A 7,500-nucleotide genomic window follows, 5' to 3' on the forward strand; every position below is an offset into this window, starting at 1 on the left:
AACAGGAAACCAGCAGCGACTTGTTGTTGTGTTGTGGTCAAAGGTCAAAGACGCTAGCGGCCGTTACGCGTTTCTCCACCAGCTCCGCTCCACCCAAGTCACAAACAAAAACAACAACAGTGACTTATTTCAATAGATGGACTGAAACGTGGCTCCTACAATATGAACTGTAGAAGAATCGCTGTCCGATGACTCATGATGATCACAGTAACAATCACTCGTTGTCCAACGGCGCCGAGCAGGAAGCTGCTTCAAGACACTCAGGTACTCAGATCACATTTCAGACTTCCTACAGACCTCAGTGAGGCCTGAGGCTGGTCCTGGGTCAGTTACTCCCCCAGTGGAGGATGCTGAAGGATGCTGGAGGTCCAGTCACATTGTTATGATCTAACGTCTCTGTATCAGTGGGTCCTCTCACAGGTGGACTTGCTGTCGGCCTGTTGTCTGTTTCTCATTAGTCTAACAGTCATGGAGCCCCCCCCCCCCCCCCCCTCCGCCCCTGCCCCCCCCATCCACCTCCCTCTGCCCCTCTCTGCTGCCCCCCCCCCCCCACCGCCTCTCAGCCTCTAAGTGGATTAAATGGATGTGACACTGGAGCCACAGCCAAACTAATAGCATTGCATGCACTTCTAGCCGTGCACGGTGGATTGATTCAGAGACTAAAGAGCAGCGCACACACACACACACACACACACACACGCACACACACACACACACACACACACACACACAGCTGCCTGCTGACTAATGTTCAGCTCATATTCTGCTGGCTTTTTAAACCCACATGTTCTTAAGTCTTTGAATATTGAAACCAAAGATATTCAGAAGGAATAAACCAGAAAAGAAAAGAGGATAAATTTGCTTATTTTGACAGCTGTAAATATCTTAAAGGAAAACGTTGAGCAGAATGTATATTTAGATAAATGACAGTAAAATAAATCGTATTACAGAGTGTATAGAAACTAAAAGAAGAAGACAATATTAATATTGTAATATTGTTATCTATGTGCTAAAATGTGATTAATCCTTTTGGTTCTTTCCAGAAACAATAACGTTGCTACAGAGAAAAGTGAAAGTGAAAAGTCAGAAAACAGGAATGAAGAGTTATTAGTTATTAGTCACATGACCCACATGAGCTTCTCTTAATCACTGCAGCTCCGCACAGCTAATTAAGAGTGTTTCTAATGAGTTAGCAACGGAGGCTAAAGGACCCCGCCAAAACAAGAGCACGCTAAAACAAACCCCTTTTAGAGCCACAATAAGTTCCTTTAGGACGAGTGTTACTGTGGCAGACAGAACTAATAATGATCATTCTTATGATCACAGCTTCTCAAATGAACAAAAGAGACTCGTGGTGACGTAATATCTCGTTGTATTTGGTCCTTGTTCGATACGTAACGTAGATGATTACAGGCACAACCTATTTACGTGCAAAGGCACAGCAGAGCTGTAGAATACAGGATGCACGTGGGTTTTTGTATGGACGTTAAAAACAGCTTATTCCGCTCTTTCTTTGTATCTCATTAAGCGTAACTGTCAGGAAGGTCGGACTCACACGCAGAGTTTTCCAGAAACAAAAAAGCGACTTTAATAGTCAAAAATTCCAAAACTCAAATTTCCAAAAAGGCAAAACGTAGTCGAGGAACAGGAGACATGATGCAGAACTACAAAATAAAAGCGGACATGAACCCGAACCGTGACAGTAACGGCTGCATTTGTCATTGTGATCAAAACATGGGAATAACACACATATTATAGACAACTGTAAGAATAAACAAAGATTATAACTTCATATCTCAGAGGAATGAGATATTGAAATAGTTGCAGCTGCAACATATGTTCTTTTAAATCCCAAATCTATCAAACTTCCTGCAGATGTTTCACAATAAGAGCCTGTTACGAAAGAGATAAACAAACCATTTCAGTGCAGCTTTAAGTGAAACTGAAATGATGTGGCACCATGTATGTCAAGATGCTCGTGGATGTACGTAGTCATGTACTGATGGTTGATACGCGGCGGTCGGATCGCCGCGCACAGTCGGTATGCTGATTCACACGTTTAACGCAGAGCGCCGCCCTCTTCCTTCAGAGTTCATTACGAGCTGCGACGGCCTGTTTCTCCGCTCGGTGATTTGATTGGAGCCGATTGGATTCTCGGCCCCCCTCTCTGTGGTTAATGGGGCCTCTGCAAAGACCGCATTAGAAGTAATTTGCAGCCTGACATCTGGGCCGCGGCCCTGTCACTCAGCTGAAGGGCACAAAGGGAGTCAGGCGACAGGCTCTGCAGCGTACAGAGACGAATAAACCAACGAGGAAGAGATTTCATCCTCCAGTCAAATTCAGCTTAAGGGTTGGTTTGGTTTGTGTGGAACCTTTAAACAACAACGTGATTCCAAAAAATCTTAAAGCTGCATTCTCTGTAGTGACCAGCAGGGGGCGACTCCTCTGCTCCCATAGACGTCTATGAGGAAATGACTCTACTTCTCTGTAGTGACCAGCAGGGGGCGACTCCTCTGCTCCCATAGACGTCTATGAGGAAATGACTCTACTTCTCTGTAGTGACCAGCAGGGGGCGACTCCTCTGCTCCCATAGACGTCTATGAGGAAATGACTCTACTTCTCTCTTGATTTATTCCCTCAGTAAACGTTGTAAACATGAGTTTATGGTCTCAGTCTCTAGTTTAAGTCCTCTTCAACACAACATGATGTTCATTTAGTGACTGATGGTCCATGTAGAGTCAAACAGACCATAAAGCAGAGGACGCTTTAGGACAGGTCTCTAGCAGAGACGTATACGCCGTCTCTACGTCATTCTCACTTCACAAGACATCCACAAACCGATGGAACCAGAGAGCTTAGATGTGATAATAAAAGTCTTGTGTGTCATTTTCAGCGTAGCATAGCATGTGGCGCTGCCACAGCAGAGCCACATGCTTCTGAAGGTGAAGGTGAAGCAGGAAGACATGAATCCTCATCAGCTTACTGCTGTCAGCAAGATGCATGATGGGAAATCCCCCATCTCAGCCCTTCCTGGACCTCTTCCGAGGAGCTCTACAGGGGTCTGTAATTGGTTACCAGTATCAGGAGGAGGAGCACGTCCTCGCTGCCTGTGAAGGCTGAATGTTTACAGACCTCCATCAGGGAGCGCTGCCATCCTCCATCAGCCCCTTAATGTGGAGGGAATCTCCCCAAGCACTGCAGACACGCTTTAATTCTGACTCATGGACGTTGTCTTGTCTGTGAAGACGACAGTGGCGCAGTGGTAGAGAGGGAGTGCCGGGAACCGCAAGGTTGGCGGTTCAAGCCCCAGCTGCTCCACGTCCAGTGTCCAAGTGTCCCTGAGCAAGACACCTACTTTCTCCCTGGGGGTTAAAAATGTAATGTAAGTCGCTTTGGATAAAAGCGTCAGCTAAATGACCTGTAATCATTAAAACATGTGTCACGCTTAGGAGGGTACCTGAGCAGGTAGTACACAGCATACCTGAGCAGGTAGTACACAGCGTACCTGAGCAGGTAGTACACAGCGTACCTGAGCAGGTAGTACAGAGCGTACCTGAGCAGGTAGTACACAGCGTACCTGAGCAGGTAGTACAGAGCGTACCTGAGCAGGTAGTACACAGCATACCTGAGCAGGTAGTACAGAGCGTACCTGAGCAGGTAGTACACAGCATACCTGAGCAGGTAGTACAGAGCGTACCTGAGCAGGTAGTACAGAGCGTACCTGAGCAGGTAGTACACAACGTACCTGAGCAGGTAGTATACAGAGCGTACCTGAGCAGGCAGTACACAGCATACCTGAGCAGGTAGTACAGAGCGTACCTGAGCAGGTAGTACACAGCATACCTGAGCAGGTAGTACAGAGCGTACCTGAGCAGGTAGTACAGAGCGTACCTGAGCAGGTAGTACAGAGCGTACCTGAGCAGGTAGTACACAACGTACCTGAGCAGGTAGTACAGAGCGTACCTGAGCAGGTAGTACACAACGTACCTGAGCAGGTAGTATACAGAGCGTACCTGAGCAGGTAGTACACAGCATACCTGAGCAGGTAGTACAGAGCGTACCTGAGCAGGTAGTACACAGAGTACCTAATCCTTGAGTGGACCATCTGCTCATTGGTCCTGAGAGCATCCTCCTCGTGTCAGTAGCAGGTTAAACGATGACTCAGACAGGTGTGTGTTTGTACCTCAGTGTTCCTCAGTATGCAAATATGTGAGCGTGTGAATGATTCAGAGATGTCAAGTGAGCTCATGAATATTAAGCAGGACGCTTGTTGAGCTGTGAATATTGCATGGAGAGTGAAAGTGAGCAGAGACAGGAGCTGGTTGGCTGTGAGAGGACATTAGATAACCCATGGACGTACTTTGAGAAAAACATTGATTGATAGAAATCAGTATAATTAGAAATCTGCGTCTGTGAAGAAGAAGCTTCTGTAGAGCTGAATAGATGCTGCAAAGAAAACAGACGTCTGTGATGGAACATTAAGTCCACACACACACACATAGTGAGCCACAGAGCTGCAGGTGGTTGAGTCTGTTTGGGTTTAAAGTATCTGTCTGCTGAGGCTCATTAGACATGTGACTCTATCAGGATGAAGACAGTAAGTGTGTGTGTTTTTCTGTGTTCTTCCGTCTGACTGGAGAATGTGCTGCGTGTTTCTGTCCAACCGTCGTTTTTGTGTGTCAGGAATCAGGAAACATTTATTGCCAAAATATGTCAAACATATAAGGAATTTGTCTTGGCGGTTGGTGCGTGACAGTAGACAGTGTAACAATAGACAACAAGACAGCAGTGCACAAGTAATAAAATGAAGTAAAATGAAGTGAAATGAAGTATATAAAACAAGTATAAAACAAGAATAAAGTTAAAGTTAAAAATTTAAAATATTAAAAAAGTTAAAAAATATTAAGCATAACGTGCACTAGCGAACAAGTAGCAAAGTGACGAGTGACGACAAAGTGAGAAATGACAGTTAAAGTGACATGTGCAGTGTGAAGGGGAGTGACCGGTGGAGTGTTAGAGTCAGTCAGTGGGGGGCCATCAGGTTGATGAGCCCGACTGCTGACGGGAAGAAACTGTTGGTGTGGCGGGAGGTCTTAGTCCTGATGGACCTCAGCCTCCTGCCAGATGGAAGGGGCACAGACAGGTTTTGTCCGGGGTGAGAGGGGTCGGCTACCATCTTTTTAGCTGCTTCAGAGACCTGGAAGTGAACAAGTCCTGCAGGGACGGCAGATTGCAGCCGATCACCCTCTCTGCAGAGCGGATGACACGCTGCAGCCTGCCCTTGTCCTTGGCTGTGGCTGCAGCGTACCAGACGCTGATGGAGGAGCAGAGGACGGACTCCATGATGGCCGTGTAGAAGTGGACCATCATCGTCTTTGGCAGGTTGAATTTCTTCAGCTGCCTCAGGAAGAACAACCTCTGCTGAGCCTTCTTGGTGATGGAGCTGATGTTCAGCTCCCACTTGAGGTCCTGGGTGATGATGGAGCCCAGGAAACGGAAGGAATCCACAATAGTGATGGGGGAGTCACACAGGGTGATGGGGGAGGGTGGGGCTCTGCTCCTCCTGAAGTCCACAACCATCTCCAGCGTTGAGCTCCAGGTTGTTCTGACTGCACCAGGACACCAGATGGTCAGACTCCACCTGTAGGCGGACTCGTCCCCACCAGAGATCAGTCCAATGAGGGTGGTGTCATCCGCAAACTTCAGGAGCTTGACGGACTGGTGGCTGGAGGTGCAGCTGTTGGTGTACAGGGAGAAGAGCAGAGGGGAAAGAACGCAGCCTTGGGGGGAACCGGTGCTGATGGTCCGAGAGCCTCAGACATGTTTCCCCAGATTCTCTCTAGAACGATTTGGTCTCGATTCAGAAAAGTTAATAATCGGAATTTTAAAAAAAAAGTCTGTCTCGCGCGAGATATTTGCTCCCTCGCGGAGCGTGAACTTTCTCGCTCGCGAGGTGAATCTCTGCTCGCGCTCGAAGGTGTTTTCTACGCGCTCGCTGTTGTTCGTTTTGACAGTAAGGGGGCGGAGCCAGTCACCATGGTCTCTACACCTGAAGCCCATTTCCGCACTAAAGAAAGGGGATAGAAAGTTGAGATTATGAGATAAAACGTTGTGAAAAAACAAACGCCCCCCTTCGGTAACCGTAGTGGAGATGACAACCAGCTACAAGCATCATTTACCATCATTACCGGCACATTAAGAGCAACGCGTCCAGCTCGCAGACCGGTCCGTCAGTCTGAATCTGAATATCTAATAACTTTACCGAACTATGGAGGAGCCTGCGCATATCTTACCTCATTATTTCCATTTTACAAAAAGTCGATCCGCATTGAAAGTTGGCAAGATATTCACAGATTTGGATTTCCGATATTTTACAAATACGGACCAGTCTGAGACTAAGAGCAGCTTTTTCTTCATTTAAAAGAAAAATGAATCTGTTTCATATTTTGTTTACATCGGCTACTTCCATATTGTGTTGAAATGCAAGCTGCGTTGGTTCTTGCATGTTGATAGAAAATCATATTTGTGACAAAGATTTTTTTTCTCTTGTAAAAAATTAGAGAAGGTAATTCATCTGTTGATTTTCTTTAATTATCAAATAAAGTAGGAAGTGATTAGCAACCTCTGAGTAATTTTTTTTTTAGAAAATCGAGGTCAGGGCGACGGGCCTGTAGTCATTGAGTCCTGTGATCCTGGGCTTCTTGGGGACAGGGATGATGGTGGAGGCCTTGAAGCAGGCTGGTACGTGGCAGGTCTCCAGGGAGGTGTTGAAGATGTCAGTGAACACCAGGTTGGTGGAGCTGTGGGGGATGGGATCAGGATGTTGTCTTTCGAATCTGCAGTAGAACTCATTCAGCTCGTCTGCCAGGCGGAGGTGGAGTGGGTTTTTTTTGGCTTGTATTCATGTCAGTCAGAATCCAACTTGTGAACAAGAGAAAGCTCTCTGATGTGGTTGTCATAGGAACAGTCGGGAGACACCCAGAGAAGCCAGACCTTCATGTGTTAAAGCTGCATTCTCTGTAGTGACCAGCAGGGGGCGACTCCTCTGCTCCCATAGACGTCTATGAGGAAATGACTCTACTTCTCTGTAGTGACCAGCAGGGGGCGACTCCTCTGCTCCCATAGACGTCTATGAGGAAATGACTCTACTTCTCTGTAGTGACCAGCAGGGGGCGAATCCTCTGCTCCCATAGACGTCTATGAGGAAATGACTCTACTTCTCTGTAGTGACCAGCAGGGGGCGACTCCTCTGCTCCCATAGACGTCTATGAGGAAATGACTCTACTTCTCTCTTGATTTATTCCCTCAGTAAACATCGTAAACATGAGTTTATGGTCTCAGTCTCTAGTTTAAGTCTTCTTCAACACAACATGATGTTCATGTAGTGACTGATGGTCCATGTAGAGTCAAACAGGCCAATAAAGCAGAGGATGCTTTAGGGCTGGGCTACACTCTGATTGACAGGTCTCTAATACACCATAAAGGAGGGGATGTTTTAGG

At 46.8% G+C, this 7,500-nt stretch overlaps 1 protein-coding gene across 6 annotated transcripts in view; it reads left to right on the forward strand.

The window, feature by feature from the left end:
* Positions 1–7,500, forward strand: part of enox1 (ecto-NOX disulfide-thiol exchanger 1) — a 47,608-nt gene that overhangs the window by 20,322 nt on the left and 19,786 nt on the right. Inside the window, exon 1 of one of the 6 annotated variants that reach the window (XM_078091047.1) lies at positions 4,474–4,597. The exons of the other annotated variants lie outside the window; for them this stretch is intronic. The gene's annotated coding sequence lies outside the window, so the exon portion shown is untranslated. Of the gene's footprint in view, positions 1–4,473; positions 4,598–7,500 lie in introns of those variants that run through there. 6 annotated transcript variants of the gene reach the window in all.

This window comes from Gasterosteus aculeatus, chromosome 16, assembly GCF_964276395.1.
Source record: "Gasterosteus aculeatus chromosome 16, fGasAcu3.hap1.1, whole genome shotgun sequence".
In the NCBI taxonomy this organism is placed as follows: Eukaryota; Metazoa; Chordata; class Actinopteri; order Perciformes; family Gasterosteidae; genus Gasterosteus; species Gasterosteus aculeatus.